The following is an 18,926-nucleotide window of genomic DNA, read 5'->3' on the forward strand; positions in this document are numbered from 1 at the left end:
TGACTTATGAGGAGAGGCTGAGGGAGCTGGGATTGTTTAGCCTGCAGAAGAGAAGAATGAGGGGGGATTTGATAGCTGCTTTCAACTACCTGAAAGGGGGTTCCAAAGAGGATGGCTCTAGACTGTTCTCAATGGTAGCAGATGACAGAACGAGGAGTAATGGTCTCAAGTTGCAGGGGGGGAGGTTTAGATTGGATATTAGGAAAAACTTTTTCACTAAGAGGGTGGTGAAACACTGGAATGCGTTGCCTAGGGAGGTGGTGGAATCTCCTTCCTTGGAAGTTTTTAAGGTCAGGCTTGACAAAGCCCTGGCTGGGATGATTTAACTGGGAATTGGTCCTGCTTCGAGCAGGGGGTTGGACTAGATGACCTTCAGGGGTCCCTTCCAACCCTGATATTCTATGATTCTATGAGGGGTTGTGATGAAATGAGGAGAGTGGAGCAGGGGAGGCAGCATTCAGTATACGTGTTTTTATTGTAAAATGTACCTGAAACACAAACTCAAACCTATTGGCAGACACCCAGAACAGGAAGTGAAATTCAAGTCAATCTAACTTTAAATTCATTTCAAAATAAATTTTTTCCAAACCATGATTGGACAAAAAGCCATAAGTAGGTGTCCACATGTGCATTCTAGGGGTGTGGTCAATGATGGAAAAAGGAAGGGATGGGGTATTTGTTCAATACCCTTAGTGAGATCCTGACAAAATCTTAACTTCCTGTTTTTTTAAAAAAAGTTCAAACTCCACAACCACGAGGGCTCGAAGGTGAACCCTAAGGGCTCAGAAAACAGTAGAAAAAAAGTCTCCTGATTTTTGGGAGCCTTATTCATTTTAGAACACGAGAGCAGGGGTTCTCAACCTTTTACGTTCTGAGGCCCTCAACGTGCTAGAAAAACTCCAGGGCCCAGTGGGGAGGGAACTCGGGGCTCCAGGCCAGGGTGAGAATCCTGAGCATACACGTAGTTTGACTTCTATTTTTGGGGGGGAAGAGGAAGGAGGGTGCCAAGGACCAGTGGGGCTCTGGCCAGCTTTGCACAGCTGGGTCCAGGGATAGAGCGCCACCTCCATCCCTGACTCACCTCAGAAGGCCACCCACCCATCTGGGGCTGTGTGCCGGTGGCTAATCCTCTGCTGGGCCTGGTGCCGTCCGGGCAGCTCTGACCAGCTGTGTGAGCAGTGCAAGGGGGCTGGGAGATGAGGAGCAGCCACAACCCCGGGCACCAGCAGAAGATGGGGAAATGCCACAGCTGCCTGCTCCATGGCACCCCCAGCCAGAAGAACAGCTGCCATGCTCTACCTGGCTCCAGCTTCCCACCTAGGACCTGGCCAGAGGGCGGGGCCTGAAGTGGGCAGGGGGAGAGGAGAGGGTGGGTGGAGCTGCCCCCAGGATTGTCCCACTTTGGGTTGAGAACCGCTGCTCTAGAGTTATGGCTACACTAGTACTTTTAATTTTCATTATATTTATAAGCAAAAAATAATAAACTACTGTCTTGGAGCCATTCTATTAAAAAAACAACCACCATTTAAACGAAACAAACAAAAAACCAGATCAGATTGTAAGTGCCATACTGTTTTAATTGCTACCACTCAGCACTCTCTCATACCAGCAAAGCCACAGAAGCAGATTAAGAACACATCCCTCCTTTCTCATTAAAATTTCACATCACTACATAATTCCATTACTTGTATACTGACACCAGAATGTAAGATACAAAATACAAGTTTTCTGAAGTACAGTAAATATGATTAGAGCAGAGACATTTGAACTTGCAATACTCTCCATTCTCTTCCCTCCAGCTGCTTTCCAAGGCAGAGAGAGTAAACAGCCTTCTCCCAGCTTCCTTACTTTCCACAGCTGAGAGTGTAGGATGTTTACAGTACCTGCCACTCAGAGCTCTCAAGAATGAATCACAAATCAGCTGGCCAAGTACAGACTTCATAACTAAAACTGCAGGAAATATGCAGACATCGTCAATGGAGGAAAAACATCCAGTACATTTTTATACCACAAAATTCTTACACTTTTTTTAAAATTCAAGATTTGTCCTCCTTTCTTGGTGCGTGACAGGGGAGGAATAATAGATGAAAGTTCACAAGAACATTTAGCTTGGCATCTCCAGAGGATATCCACCATCAGTTTGACAGTTGTGTTTCAAGACTTCATGCCAGCTCAACTTCTGACAAAGCTGTGCCTGCAGACAGAAGATATTTCACCATTTTAATTAGAGTGCACAGAAGCATGTTAACAAAAGGAAAATACAGAACACAATATGCTGTCCAAACAAGATTCAAAGTTTTAAATTAATAGTAACAAGAAAAAAGAAAAAGACCTAGAGTGATGGGTTAGAGGAATGTGGAAAACAACTTTATCTACTGGAAATAGCCACCCAGACAGTCTAAGTACTCAATCTACCTGCCAGGAAGCAGGATGGGAAAAATATATAGTATTAAGTGTTGTTTGCTTTTAAGGCCTGTAGTACACCTATGAAGTTGCAGAACAGGCCATACTACATTATTTGTAATGTTTTATTTCTGGAAGCACCCACTGTGTGCTAGATGATGTAAACATAAAGGAGTATTCATTCATACTCATAACACTGCTACTGCCAAAGAGACACAATATGGGGAATTTTATGGATTAAGATTAACCCAGCCGCAGAAGAGAAAATTTAGCTTGTTGCTGAAGAGGCAAGAGAGGGCTTTACAATACTCTGCTTAATCAACAGAAGTTTTGAACTCACTCCAGGACTGGTTCTGGTACTGTTCTAATCAAGCTGTTCACTTGAATCAAAGAATATTGGATAAAATCTGAAGTATCATCATAAGGTCGTAAACTAAGTTTTATTTGGACTAGAGTTTACCATTCATGCATAACTCCTATATCATCAATTGCATCACTTTTGAAAAAACAGGCCAGTTATTTAGCAGTCTGATTCTTCCACTCATTTTTAGAACTCTTGACCCTAGTTAAGATAGAGGTGACTAGATCATCCAGAGAGAGAGAGAAAGTGGCTGATACTTTGGCATATGTAGAAGGGTCACAAAATTGTGCAAGTCTGAAAAGTTCAAAGGGATGTGAACATTTAGTTCACGTCCAACATTCAGCCTGCCACAGGACCAGGTGAACTGCCTCTAGATGGGATTAGGTGCCACACTTGCAGCCAGCTGGCAAACATGAAGGTACGTAAAGAATTAAAAGGTTTGCTGCTCACCTCAAGCTCTCCATGAGGAGTAAATCATCTCTAATTAGCAACTATTAACACAAATGCAACTTTTATATTTTGCACTCACAGGATATGTCAATGCCTAAAAATTTCATTTTAATTGTTTAATAGGGTCAGGAGTTGGGTGCTCGTCAGAGACACTCTGTGAAAAGAATCTGGGAAGCCAGTCTTTTGGGAGTGCCAGCCAACCATTTAAGAGGCAGGATGGTCTAGTGCTGGAGCAGATACAAGTTAAATGAGAAAATAGACATAAGCTCAGAAAAGGGAAAGAAGAAAGAGTAAAATGTGTAATTGTTACTAGTTAAAAAGAGGAGACTTTTCTCAGAATTAAACTGCCAGTATGTTTGTCAGAAGGGACCACACTTCTATTAAACGGAGAAAGAAAGCAGTCAGAAAATTCAGCTGAAGATTCCCATGGTAGTTTAAACACAACCCTTTTGTCGATACACCTCTGATGGGGTTTCATTATAACTTTAGAGGAAAACATTGTTAGTTCTTCCAGGGGCTCTGACCAAACAAAGAAAAAACCCAAAGTCATCAGATTACCTGTCATGACATAACCTTGATAGGTACAGTCTTACAGTTCAGTTATGAATATTTTCACATATTCATTGTGAATAGGGCTGTCAAGCGATTAAAAAAATTAATCACGATTAATTGCACTGTTAAACAATAATAGAATATCATTTATATAAATATTTTTGGATGTTTTCCACATTTTCAAATATATTGATTTCAATTACAACACAGAATACAAAGTGTACTGTGCTCACTTTATATTTATTTTTATTATAAATATTTCCACTATAAAAAAATAAATTGTATTTTTCAATTCACATAATACAAGTACTGTAGCGCAATCTCTATCATGAAAGTTGAACTTACTAATGTAGAATTATGTACAAAAAATAACTCCATTCAAAAATAAAACATAAAACTTTAGAGCCTGAGTCCACTCAGTCCTACTTCTTGTTCAGCCAATCGCTCAAACAAGTTTGTTTATACTTGCAAGAGATAATGCTGCCTGCTTCCTGTTTACAATGTCACCTGAAAGTGAGAACAGGTGCTAAAGATTCATATGTCCCTTCAGCTTGAACCACCATTCCAAAGGACATGCGTCCATGCTGATGATGGGTTCTGCTCGATAACTATCCAAAGCAGTGCAGACCAATGCATGTTCATTTTCATCATCTGAGTCAGACGCCACCAGCAGAAGGTTGATTTTCTCTTTTGGTGATTCGGGTTCTGTAGATTCTGAATGGGAGTGTTGCTCTTTTAAGACTTCTGAAAGCATGCTCCACACCCTGTCCCTCTTAGATTTTGGAAGGCACTTCAGATTCTTAAATCTTAGGTAGAGTACTATAGCTATCTTTAGAAATCTCACATTGGTTCCTTCTTTGTGTTGTCAAATCTGCAGTGAAAGTGTTCTTAAAACGAACAACATGCTGGGTCATCATCTGAGACTGCTATAACATGATATATGGCAGGATGTGAGTAAAACACACAGCAGGAGACATTCAATTCTGTACAATTTGTATTCTGCATTGTAACTGAAATCAATATATTTGAAAATGTAGAAAAACATCCAAAATATTTAACAAACATCAATTGGTATTCTTTTGTTTAACAGTGTGATTAATCACAATTAATTTTTTTAATCTCCATTAATTTTTTGAGTTAATTGTGTGAGTTAACTGCCATTAATTGACAGCCCTAATTGTGAATTCTATGTGGAGAATAGTTTTCAAAGTTGGTTGTCTAAAGTTAGGCATATTCTGGCTACCTTATAGCATCCTATCAGAAACTTATTAATCTATTATTTATATTACAGTAGCACTTAGAGGCCCCAGTTGTGATCACTATCAAACTGCACACACATATTGAGTGACAATCCATTTCAAAGAGCTTACAATCAACACAAGTGACAAGAGACAACAGGTAGAGGACAGGGTAGCAGTGAAATGATTGCACTGAGCACATATTTTGTATTTTTATTACTTTTCTATCTATTTACCACATCTCCCTTCAGCCTTCATTCTTATTTATATTAGCATAGGAGTTGATTGAGATGGATGGCAAGGGAATGGGTACCCTATTGGAAAAGGCACCTATTACTACATGTAGGGTATGTCTTTAATTTTGGTTTTATTATAATCAGTGTTTACCCCGGCATATCAGATATTTTATCTAATACCTACGAAAATGGAGGTAGTGTTTGTGAGCTTGGGGGGGGGGGGGATAGGAGAAATAATAGAGATTATATCAGCCCTCCTAACTGAAGTAGCATGACTACCATTTGTTAGACAGGTTTGCAAAATGGAGGTGTATGTTGGCTCCCCATGAACTACTAGATGTCCAGGCAGCAGCAGTATCGAAGGGTATTTCTCCCCCATCTGTCTGGTAAGAACACTGCAACCTTTCCTTTTAGATGCAGAGTTCATCACTATTATTCACGACAATCTCACCCCGATGTACGATTACTGCAGTGGATGCTACCTAGGGCTGCACACCTTTAAGCCCTACCTGAAATTTTAGAGATTGCAGATGTTGCTTATAAGTGCTGTGCCACACTATACTACCATGCTCTGCGATACGCACGCTTTCTTTTGGCTTCAGAGTGATTTTAAAGGTGTTGCTTTTGACCTATATAGCCCTTAAGGGTGATGGCTCCAGCTAGTAGAGAGACCGCCTCATAACTTACAAAAATACTACAAAGTTGGAATCAGCTGGGACACCTGAACCAACAGTCCTCATTTTAACTGGAAAGGAAGGGTGGCAGGCCATTTTCAGTGGAGAGTCCTCTGTTTTGGAGCTTAATTCCACCTCCACTGTCAGAAAAAGATCCAGATTCCCAGAAATGCCCATTTATTCTTTCAGCTTTTCACCAATTGGTGCACAAGTGAGAAATAAAGGAGAATTTATAGTATCTTGGAATTCTGGATATCAATGCACCAGAATGTGGTATAGACTTTTGTTTTAAAATGTAAATAATGGACAAGTTTTCTAGAGGTAGAAAGATGCATTTTTAAGTCACACTAATGTGCTTCTGGAAGAGTCAAAAAATCCACAGTATTTTCCAGATAGAATGCAGGGGGAGGGAGGCGATTAAGGGCAGATTTATTAATCTACATCTTGGAGCCTCACATGCTAAAACTGTGGATTGGCAGAGTATCTGTGTGCTTTTATGGGGGAGGGAGCAGAGATGTTAAGGTGGAATGGAGGTCCAGGACCTTCAAAAAGGTCACTATCCAAGCCAATTTATGTTGTTTGAATTCAGTGTTTTACTTCATTATACCCTCTGCAGTGTTATCCAGGATGCCTCAATGCCAAGCATGACAACATGGTGAACTCAAAGAGCAGCAGAATCACAGTAGGTAGGAATTCCTAGCACTGACACAGCTGGACCTGCTGGGGTTAAAGTGGGGCAGCAACTGTATAGGACTACAGCTTAGAAGAAGAAATTAAGGTCTGGGGAAGTGGGGAGGGGAGGGGGTAAAGGTAGGCTGCTGGAAGAAAATCTTGTTTCTCAATACTTAAAGTAGCACAGTACTGGTGGGCCTGAGCCTGGGTTAGCCCCAAACTGTCTGTTCTCATTACGTTTACCCTTCCATTCACCCCACCAACCCACTATCAGTCACTAGATTTGAATCAAAGAGAAAGACTACAGAGTGATTTGAAGAAAGCAGAAAGTAAAACCAAATTAAAAAAAAAAATCAGTGAACCATGGCCATCCGGCACAGACCCCAATTTGCAAGATACAGACAGCCTGTATCTAAAGAGACTGTGGTCTTTTCATGAGCTTTTATTCCACATTAAGCACTAAAGAGAAGGATTTCAAAGAAATTCTAGTCTCTAGTTCTTCCTCTTTTAGGTAACTTAAGTCATCACAAAAATCTGAAGTTAGGAGCGCACTTACACGATGTTTTCACAATTCTGTTGCATGTTGGTATATTTATTAACCCAACACTTAGTATATTAATGCACACAGCAGTTTTTCCTAATCTTTGGGCCAAACTGTATCCTGATAGTGGGAGTTTAAATCAAGTATCTGAGGAACTTTAGGCCTGAGCTTGCAAACATGGGGACAACTGCATATTACACAAGTACATACACATCTGAAATATGCGACATGCTCACAACTATTTGAGATCACAGTTCATTTACATGCTCCCTTACACTCTCTGTTGTATCTCACTGACACTTCTGCTTCCTTCGCACTCCACCATTCAAATGGAAAGGGGAGGCACTGAATCATTTGGATAGCCTGGCAGAGGCAGCACTAGTTAGACTTTAAGCTCCCGCATGCTGTATTTTATGAATGGGAAAGCTCCCAATTAAAATCTGTGATGTTGACAGCTTGCCCACTTTCAAGGCCCACCCTGAAAAAACTCACCTCTGCCATAGGCGTATGGACGGTAGAGTAGAATAGAGGCAAGTGATCACCGCCATCAGGCAGATTCAGTGCTGTATCCCTCCCCAAGACATTTCGAGGTCAGCCCGGAGAGCGAAGAGCAGCAGTTTCAAGGAAACCCTGAAGTATTTAAAATCTATTCCCTGCTCTAAGGAGTCCCTCGGGGAGATGGCATTACCTTAGTCCTGACACACTCCTAACATCCAGGTAGATGTTTCCAAACACCTTGCTAGAACCACTAGATCAATGGTATGGCTTGGAGCATGGTGAGGGTCTCTGGGAGCTTATGAATAAGAGTGCAGATTTGGAGTTGTGCACGGGCACAGAGAAAATGGCAGGTGCTGTTAGGGATGGGTGTGGGTGAGGTGTACACCCAGTGGTATATGACCATACCCTCAGAGGCACTTTCAAGGCTTTTGGGCTGGGTGGGAAGCACGACCATAACTGCATTTCCTCTTTTTCTTCTAATGCCTTTATTGTGTGGCTAAGTGGTTTTTTTGGTTCTCAGATACATCTGCTTTTGGCTGCAAGCTTCTGGAAGGGTGCATGGCATTGCTAAGCAACCCTAATTCCCCATTAACAGAGACTTTTGTTATTGATCTGCTGCTTTTTTTTTTTTTTTTTTTTTTTTAAATAATGAGAAAGTGGTAGTACTGAGGAAGGTATGACCAGGAGGTATCCTGGGCTGGGGGCATGATGTGGCTTCCTGGTCACATCTCACCACCCACCAGCTCCTGTTCCTGCCCCCTCCACATTCTGGGCAGGATGGGAGGATCAAGCTAAGGAGTGAACCTGGTAGCTGACCGAGTGAGGAGTGTATCTGCCAGGTGGAGGCAGCATCAGTGAAGAGCTGCTGAGTTTTTGCTTCATATCAGGACCTAGTGGAGGGCAGGGAGCTCTGCACACCCCTTGGCTCCTGAACTGGTTATGAGGAAGGCCAGAATCTCTTCCCCTGATTAGGGAAGGAGCTCAGGGCTTCTTCTACTTCTGTGGGGAGGGGGTAAAGGGGAAATGGAAGCTCCAGAATGCCTCACGGGTCTCCAAAGCCCTGTGAGGCACTCCCAGGAAGCTGTGTACCCCTGTTCTGGAGGCATACAGATGTATGAACTACCCCCAGAGATCTCCTTGCCCATCCCAGTATCACAGTCTACCTGTGGAATGGACCCAGACTGACTTAACTACACTGTGTAACCATCATGAAATCAACATGGTTATTCTCTGCTCCACACATGAATCCCCAGAACTGCATGCCAATGGCATGCATCAGTCATTTTAAAAACAGGACATTTTGGAGTTGGGCCTATAGGAGACCTTTGACCAAGTAATCCTAAATTTGCAGCACAAACTAGTTCATACCCTAAACTGGCATACTCATTTTCAGGCCAGTTTCACTAAGTTTGTGGATTTTACAGCACTTTAAAAAAAAAAAAAAAAAAAAAAGGCTCCAAACATAAAACACCTCTTAACACTAACTGCTGCGAGGGCCACTCCGTAAGACAAACCTGTGAAACAAAGGTTCAGCAGATGGTTTTACAAGCTTGTGTGAAAGGAACAGCTATAGTTAGGTTTTGCACAAACACTCTGAATTAACTTTGCAGGAATCTGACGGAGGGAAGGATAGCTAGCAGAAGAGCCAAACGGTTTCTTGGCTCAGTGAAGGACAGAGCAAGAGCTGAAAATGTATGAAGTTATTTTCCCATCTTTGAGTGGAACAACCTGTTTTAAGGATTAGTAAACTGGCTGCCACCAGGTGTCAGTACAACCTAAAAAACTGCTATTTGTCACCCCTGTAACTGGTTAGTAAGGCTTTTTACCTATTTCTTAGCATGCACAAACAGGCAGTCATATAATAGGTTTGGCACAAGTCAGGAGTCAAGGATCAATTAGAAAGTTAAACTCTTGGAGGAGTAGGTGATTCCTCAAGGTCTGCACTTCAATACCACGTGAAAATGATTTGCACATTTTCTAGATGTTGAAGGGATTTTTTTTTTTTTAAACAAAGCTAGTTAAATGTCTCAAGTTTCATCCCATCCTCCTCCTCCACCATTATTGAAGGCATCACGAATCAGCATTTGGGCTCACTTCTGGGAAAATTATCCTCTTCTCCCCAACACTGGTTATCATTGATCTCTTCACTATGACAACCTATTACACTCTTCATCCCCTGTTCCCCTCCCCCTACCCCCAAAGCCCCAAATGTTTTTTGCAGCAACTCTTCTTTCACAAATACCCCCTGAAGCTCCTCAGACTATACTGTTACTTGCCTGTGGGTGTTTACAAAGATAACTAAATATAGCTTCCCTCTGAAAGGAACATTGCATTATTCAGATGGGCACATACTAACTGTTGTAGCAGCTCTGTTTCCCACATGCCCCTGGTTTTCCAGAAGAGTTGCAGGAAATGCTTGACAGGTCTTTCTGGTTAAGATAATATCAGCATACTTGGAAAGTTCTAGTAGCAGAGCTTAGCTTTGGTTAATTCACTCAAATGGGCATCCAACCATTCTATACAACTAGCATTACAATTCAGCCAGGCAGACTGCAGAAAAATATTTTGCTGCATATAGTCTAATTTCAGTAGTTTCTCATGGCTCTTATCTTACAACGTAAAATAATTATACTCAGTTTGTTTCACAGGGCACTTGCAAAGATTATATGGCCTACCTAGAACCTTAATGTACACATTAAAAAACCAAAACACTTAATCTATAGTTAGTTGGTCAGTTTTGGCAAGAATTTGCAGATTCAGTGGTTGACACTGTGTGTATGGGCTTGTTTGTTTGTTATAAATAGAAAATCATCCTCAAAAGCAAAAGTATGAGTTAAGAGAACACTAGAACAGTACACACCAAATAAAGAGAACTGGTCAGAGACCCAAAAATACAGGCTAAAGGTTTCTAGCTGAACTAGAGCAAAGCCTAGACGCATGTAAGGTGTTTATCAATTTCAGATAAAAAGTGTTATTTACAATGTCAAACAATATTCAGGTAATCGAAGTGGCAGATACTATATGTTAACATATGGTTTATTTAATGACCCAAGAATGAACTTTTGAGTTCTAACCATGGCTCCGATATCACAGTGATAGTAGCCATATAAAGAACTAGATTAGCTAGAGCTCGGACACTGACTTGCTGACTTCCCCAGGGCTATACACTTATCTTCTCTTATCATGTGTAAAAAAGGTAATACTTAAGGTAGTGATATTGTGAGAATTCATTTGTGTTGGTAAAGGACTTGGAAAATGAAAAGCATTAATGACTTATCAATGTCAAGGCTAGATTTTGTATAAGTAGGAAAGAGGTCTCTTTGGGCAAATGATTTAGTTTCCTATTTAGGGCTGTGCTAAAGCCAAGAGTTTCAGTGCACTGGAGTTTCAAATATACCTCATTGGTGTATTTACTGTGCATATTTTCATGACTCCTAAGTTTTGCCTTACTTTTTTTTGGGGGGGGGGCAACATAGATAGAACCTATAAACCAAACCATATAAATATAGAGGAATTCAGTCTGGAGCATCTCTACCGTCTAAATGAGGTAAAAGAAACACTGGTGGATCAAAGTGGATCCTCCTACTTCAGAAACAGGAGTGGGAGAGAAATTAGAAGAAGGGGCAAATGACCATCACCCAGAAGATTCCATGGTTGTTCAATCTCACCTTGTCATACCATTCTATAGAGGAGAAGATGGGACTAACAGCACCCCAGGAGCCTGATGGAAGAGAGGAACCCAGCCAGGCTGGGCCAAATGTACCCCAAACTGAAACTCAGTAGCTCCAAGTGTTCACTGATGTTCAGATAACTTGCAGGCTGTTATGCTGCCACAACCAAAGGGTAAGTGCCCTGTTCACAGAATGGGAATAAGTAAGCTAATGCTTGTATTAAGTGTCTGAGCATGCCTAGCACTAACGAGATGTTCTCAAAAGAGTCCGTCCAAGGTGCTTGGTCACGAAGTTAGAAAGGAAGACAGAATTTCTATTGACAAACGCAACTAAATGTTTATTAAAGATGGTAAAAGGTTCACAAGGGACTTTCACCTTGTTTGGGGATTAACTGTGAAACTTTTGCACACCTCTATTTCTTATTATGCCATAGAACTGTTAATCTTTGTCATGTTTACCTAGGTTAACTCGTGTTTTGAGACTGCAAACTGGAATTGCTGGTTCTTCAGTCTTGTTCCTAAATGAACAAGGACCCTTGAAACTCAAGTTTCCCCCCGTCTCTACACTAACTTTTCTTTGAGGATCTCAAATTTGCCATATCCAAACACTTGTGTCTACCATATGTCCTCTATGAACATTTAGTACTACAGGTCCTGCCCACCCCTTTTAAAAAAATCTGAAATGGCTTTTGATGCATTCAAAATATGTAACAAAAATAAACTCCTCAAAGTTTAAGCATTCCTTCTGCATACTGAAAGAGTCGGAGGTGCTCATCATGCAACTTCAGTCTGTCAAACCTCTCTTCAGAAAGTACTAACAACATTACTAGTATCTAGAGTATGTGAATCAAAAGGCAGTAATGGAATAGTTAACGTGCAGTCCACTTTTTTTGCTGTATAGACTATTCTGTATCGTTGAGCTCAAAGATCTTTTATTAGACAGTAATAAAGGAATTCTAGCTTCTATAAAAGGTAAATGGCAAAGCTTATTTAAAAAGAAAACAAAAACAACCTGCTGAAGACCTTGCCTCAATAACAGAATTAGTTCTGACTTGTTTAGTCTAAGAATTTAAAATGGCATCTTTTCTTTTAAGATTGGCAAAAACCAGTAGCATTCCAAGCTTACGCTACAGACAACAGCATTGCAAACCTGAATGCACCAAATGTTTTGAGGCAGGTTGTGGTGATGTAAATCAAATGTTTCAGGGCAGACAAAACTCTGAATAAACTGACAGGTGAGCAAAGAAAAAAAGAGATTTTTTCAAGCATTTAAACAAAACAAGTGCATTAGCTATTTAATAACAGATCATATGTGCAAGTTTATAGCTACTCAATTTTATTTCTTAAAATAACTTTAGCAGTTTACCTTTAAATCAAAGTTCACCTTCTTGGAAGGATCCAGGAAGATTTTGGAAAGCATAAGGGACAATTTCCTGGTGCAAGTGCTAGAGGAGCCAACTGGGGGGGGGGGGGGGGGCTTTTCTTGACCTGCTGCTCACAAACCGGGAAGAATTAGAGGGGGAAGCAAAAGTGGATGGGAATCTGGGAGGCAGTGACCATGAGTTGGTTGAGTTCAGGATCCTGACACAGGGAAGAAAGGTAAGCAGCAGGATACGGACCCTGGACTTCAGGAAAGCAGACTTCGACTCCCTCAGGGAACGCATGGGTAGGATCCCCTGGGGGACTAACATGAAGGGGAAAGGAGTCCAGGAGAGCTGGCTGTATTTCAAGGAATCCCTGTTGAGGTTACAGGGACAAACCATCCCGATGAGTCGAAAGAATAGTAAATATGACAGGCGACCAGCTTGGCTTAACGGTGAAATCCTAGCGGATCTTAAACATAAAAAAGAAGCTTACAAGAAGTGGAAGGTTGGACATATGACCAGGGAAGAGTATAAAAATATTGCTCGGGCATGTAGGAATGAAATCAGGAGGGCCAAATCGCACCTGGAGCTGCAGCTAGCAAGAGATGTCAAGAGTAACAAGAAGGGTTTCTTCAGGTATGTGAGCAACAAGAAGAAAGCCAAGGAAAGTGTGGGCCCCTTACTGAATGAGGGAGGCAACCTAGTGACAGAGGATGTGGAAAAAGCTAATGTACTCAATGCTTTTTTTGCCTCTGTCTTCACTAACAAGGTCAGCTCCCAGACTGCTGCGCTGGGCATCACAACATGGGGAGTAGATGGCCAGCCCTCTGTGGAGAAAGAGGTGGTTAGGGACTATTTAGAAAAGCTGGACGTGCACAAGTCCATGGGGCCGGACGAGTTGCATCCAAGAGTGCTAAAGGAACTGGCTGCTGTGATTGCAGAGCCATTGGCCATTATCTTTGAAAACTCGTGGCGAATGGGGGAAGTCCCAGATGACTGGAAAAAGGCTAATGTAGTGCCAATCTTTAAAAAAGGGAAGGAGGAGGATCCTGGGAACTACAGGCCAGTCAGCTTCACCTCAGTCCCCGGAAAAATCATGGAGCAGGTCCTCAAAGAATCAATCCTGAAGCACTTACATGAGAGGAAAGTGATCAGGAACAGTCAGCATGGATTCACCAAGGGAAGGTCACGCCTGACTAATCTAATCGCCTTCTATGATGAGATTACTGGTTCTGTGGATGAAGGGAAAGCAGTGGATGTATTGTTTCTTGACTTTAGCAAAGCTTTTGACATGGTCTCCCACAGTATTCTTGTCAGCAAGTTAAAGAAGTATGGGCTGGATGAATGCACTATAAGGTGGGTAGAAAGTTGGCTAGATTGTCGGGCTCAACCGGTAGTGATCAATGGCTCCATGTCTAGTAGGCAGCCGGTGTCAAGTGGAGTGCCCCAGGGGTCGGTCCCGGGGCCGGTTTTGTTCAATATCTTCATAAATGATCTGGAGGATGGTATGGATTGCACTCTCAGCAAATTTGCGGATGATACTAAACTAGGAGGAGTGGTAGATACGCTGGAGGGCAGGGATAGGATACAGAGGGACCTAGACAAATTGGAGGATTGGGCCAAAAGAAATCTGATGAGGTTCAATAAGGATAAGTGCAGGGTCCTGCACTTAGGACGGAAGAACCCAATGCACAGCTACAGACTAGGGACCGAATGGCTAGGCAGCAGTTCTGCGGAAAAGGACCTAGGGGTGACAGTGGACGAGAAGCTGGATATGAGTCAGCAGTGTGCCCTTGTTGCCAAGAAGGCCAATGGCATTATGGGATGTATAAGTAGGGGCATAGCGAGCAGATCGAGGGATGTGATTGTTCCCCTCTATTCGACATTGGTGAGGCCTCATCTGGAGTAGTGTGGGCCCCACACTACAAGAAGCAGTTTTGGGCCCCACACTACAAGAAGGATGTGGATAAATTGGAGAGAGTCCAGCGAAGGGCAACAAAAATGATTAGGGGTCTGGAACACATGACTTATGAGGAGAGGCTGAGGAAACTGGGATTGTTTAGTCTGCAGAAGAGAAGAATGAGGGGGGATTTGATAGCTGCTTTCAACTACCTGAGAGGTGGTTCCAAAGACGATGGCTCTAGACTGTTCTCAGTGGTAGCTGATGAGAGAACAAGGAGTAATGGTCTCAAGTTGCAGTGGGGGAGGTTTAGGTTGGATATTAGGAAAAACTTTTTCACTAGGAGGGTGGTGAAACACTGGAATGCGTTACCTAGGGAGGTGGTAGAATCTCCTTCCTTAGAAGTTTTTAAGGTCAGGCTTGACAAAGCCCTGGCTGGGATGATTTAATTGGGGATTGGTCCTGCTTTGAGCAGGGGGGTTGGACTAGATGACCTCCTGAGGTCCCTTCCAATCCTGATATTCTATGATTAGGCCAGTTATTCCCACCTTTCTCCTTACCATCTAGCCCCCACCCTCAGATGCTTCTAACATGGTACTACACCCACTAACCAAACTAGCAAGGCTATTGAATGAATGCCATTTGCCAGATTCCAGCCTATAAAGCCTTGTTGTGTGGTTGCACTTCAACATTGCACTACTTGTGTGACAGAACACCTGGGGAGTGATGTCAGGAATGCATCTTTTTCCCACTGACCTAGTTCTTCTAGATAAAGATGCACTCAAGAAAGGGACACTGTCAGCTTGAAATCTCATCCATTAAAAAAGTTACAAGTAGATTCAAATAACCTGTTTCCAGTCCCTGTGCTGCTTCCTGAAAGACTCTAATAGGACAAAGTGAAATAGACTATAAACAAAGTACTATCAAAGATACAAAGATAAAAAAATACAGAAGTATTTACCTAATATTTCATTTATAAGATCATATGTTTAACAATAATAGGTAAAACATTTTAAAACAGGAGCAATTTTTAAGTTGGTAGAGTCACTTTAATAAAAGGTTTGAAACTGCACTTTGAAGGAAAGATTATTTAACATTATTTTATCACAGCTTTGGACTTTTAAGAGTTTCATTTTAGTGATAAGCTAAGCAAAAGTGTTTCTGTTCTAAATTGCTACTGAAAAACCTCAGGCTTCCAAACAAGCAAGATCTAATAAGCAATAAATACAGAACTTTTTTGGAACTTTCAAACTTGAAATTTTGAGAAAGTTTTACAGATATATCATTTTAACTCTTAGTAATTTGTAAACAATCTTCAAAAAATAAATTCTCCAGTACATACTCTTATTCCTATTATCCCATTTTATCTGACCCCTCTCAATGTAAAAGGTTTAGGTGAATACTCTAGTTCTGGTTTTGGCATGCATGCAGGGACAGTACTTTTCACAACCCAGTCTGTTTTAACAGCATTACACCTAATTTAACATTACATTTAATCAAATTCCATTCTTTTTTTTAGTTTTATCACTCCTTCACCAAATTAGCAGATTAGTGCTGAAGCAGGCAAAGAACATGTGGCTTCTCCCACTCATTAACATCAGACACATTGTGGCAAGATTCCAAGTCCTTTTTTCCCCTGTAGAGAATACAGCTTCTGTAGATGTGAACAATCTTGAGCAAGAGCTTATACTCATCAGCTCATTTCCTCTGTTGGAAGGGAGTCTCCCAACTAATTCTCTGCACAAACAGAGCCATGGAGCCAGCTCATATATACTCTGTTTACAGAGACAGCAATATCACTGATATGACAGTTTCAGAGAACTGATACGTCATAACAAGGGACTTGTAGCAAAGAAAGAGTCACCACTAAAGAGTATACCATACATTAGATCAAAGATGTATATATTTTAGTTACTTAAATAAATAGCCTATATAAAATATATATCTTCTTGATTCTGGTAGCGTTTATTTAAGTAGAGAAATTTAAAAAGTCCTGATTTGGCTTCAGTTCTGCCTCCCTGCCCTCACCCTCCCTTTTCCTCCTGCCTGCTTTTGAACACACACACACACACACACACTAGAACAAGCCCACATGATGGCAACATAAAACAAGGGGGAAATTTTTGAAATGAGACCAGGACACTTAACATTTTCATGGATTGAAAGTTCTGGCAGTGGGAGGCAGGAGTAACTGAAATATTTAATAAAATACTGTGTCAGTTATAATTCTTCCTACATATGCTTTGGCAATTCTATTTGTTTAATTAGCAATCAACCCTTCACCATCTAGTGAACTGCTAAAGATTGGTTTATTTATGTTAAGGAAATGAAACAATACAGTAGTTCACATCATGATAGTATATGCTGTACCCCAAGCTTAGGCAAATAAATAAATAAATAAAATCATAATCCTAGAATAGGACACTTCAATTTAACTCTTTCAGTGCTGCAAAATTTACTTCAATAGCAACTTTTGAAAAAGCCAGTCCAATGGTCAACTCTTAAAGCTAGGTGCTGTTTTAATCATGTGGCTACTGAACTGAATCCAAGACATTCATTCGTGGTAGAAAGTTATCAACTCATATTTTGCTTGCATAAAATAAGTTGGTCTAGTATTTTTAGCAGGTGTGTATTACACTGTAATTCTATTTGTTATCTTCTCCAGCATGACATCTAGACAGCATGCAGGAAAGAACCATCAGTAATAGACAACATAAATTTCCAGCTTCACCCAAGAAGCTGAAAGAAAGAAATAAAGTGTTAACTATTGAAGATAAGAGCAGACAGGGACAGGCTCTGGCACAAAGAATTTTGTGAGCCAATGCCGTGGCAATGGAAGCAGCCAAATAAATAAATAAATAAATAAATCATGTCTCCTCCACCATATTAATTGCTAAATCACATCTTGCTGTACTATTCTGGACTATGAGTCATCTTGTTAAAATGGAATGATTCCATTCACCTCCAGAATCTGGCATGTCCCACTAAAACCATTAATTGTGCTACTTCTCAGCTAAGTAACCTGCAGCCAAGACAGCCTTTTAAGACATCAAATACCATACAATGGATTTAGACCTGATAATACATCTTCCTCTCTCAGTTTGGCCCATTTCACAACATCAGAACATCTCAGAAGCACTGCAGGACAATCAAACAACTAACTGCAACTCTGTTTCATGCTCTTCCTGGATAGAATTGAGAGCATCCAGCTAGTATTCAGAAGTCATTACTTGATGCAACTAGCCTATCCAGCTACTTCACTGTATTAACCTCTGGAGCAAGCAAAGAAGCCTGCCAAGGGTTGTAGGGATGCAGACAGGTACTTCCTTTATGGAGGATTTTTTGATCAGTGCTGCAGTTCCAGAACTGGGCTGTATCAAAGGGTCAACAATACACTAAATTTAAAGCCACTAAACTGGCGTACAAATTGAAGGGGGCATTTACAGAAGGTGTCAGTAGCAAGTCTGTAGACTAAGTGGAGTTTCCACAGTAGACTTCTCATCTTTGTTTCTATTCTGCCCCCTCCCTTTCCCCTCCACTCCCAATCCCATCCTCCTTTTCCTCTTAGTGAATCTAATAAGAGAGAAAAGGAAAAAGAAAGCTGCAATTTGTTGGAACAGAAGATTGAGGACTCCATCTCTTTAGCTTTAATGAGCGAGAAAAATAACCCCAAGATAAAGGGTAGGGAATGGATATTTAGAGTCTCCCATGACTGACACTTTTGCCTCTTGGTAGGACAGGGCTACACCATGCTTCATTGGAATTACTGGAAACTAGGATAAGAGGACATACAATAAATAAGCAGTCACCAAAATTAGCGCCATTGTTAGCAGAGGCCAAGACTCAAATCCAAGAGGCACAGTAGCTTACCTATACTCTCCCTCCACCACGCAGAAAATCCTGTCCAGCTGCTGCTCATTCTGAAGATAGAGAATTTTGTTCTCCAGAGCTGCTGAAGTGAGACCTCTCATAAGCATGACAACAGCTTTAAAACAAAAAAGTAGCAATTTGTTTTCATATAGCATTTAGAGGTAAACTTCAGGGCTGAAATGACTATTAAATCAGGTTCAGAAAGATGTTCATAATCCACAAAGCGACCTCTGAGGGGGCATTTAACACAAAAAGTTATCTAACTTTTCAAAAGTTCTTTGATTCACCGCCTCTCTAACACAACCATATAATCCCCATTGTTCAGTGAAGATCTCCCACAAGCTATCATTTTAGGATATCAAATGTCAGAAGGTTTACAACCAACATTTTTTCAGTTTGCCCTTCGCATGACATACATAGGGATCCAACTCTGTTACCACCTCAAGTAATGATCCCCTGGATCAAGAAGTGTCAAACAGCATACAAAAAACAAGCCA

At 41.2% G+C, this 18,926-nt stretch overlaps 1 long non-coding RNA gene across 4 annotated transcripts in view; it reads right to left on the bottom strand.

Annotated features, from left to right (window-relative positions):
• Positions 1–1,313: 1,313 nt before the first annotated feature.
• Positions 1,314–18,926, bottom strand: part of LOC144262644 (uncharacterized) — a 51,855-nt gene continuing 34,242 nt past the window's right edge. For 3 of the 4 annotated variants that reach the window (XR_013345578.1, XR_013345579.1, XR_013345576.1), the window contains one exon: positions 1,314–2,194. This is a non-coding gene — a long non-coding RNA (uncharacterized LOC144262644). Of the gene's footprint in view, positions 2,195–18,429; positions 18,545–18,926 lie in introns of all 4 variants that reach the window. The other variant, XR_013345577.1, reaches the window with a different exon arrangement.

The sequence above is a fragment of the Eretmochelys imbricata genome, chromosome 3 (assembly GCF_965152235.1).
Source record: "Eretmochelys imbricata isolate rEreImb1 chromosome 3, rEreImb1.hap1, whole genome shotgun sequence".
Classification (NCBI taxonomy): Eukaryota; Metazoa; Chordata; order Testudines; family Cheloniidae; genus Eretmochelys; species Eretmochelys imbricata.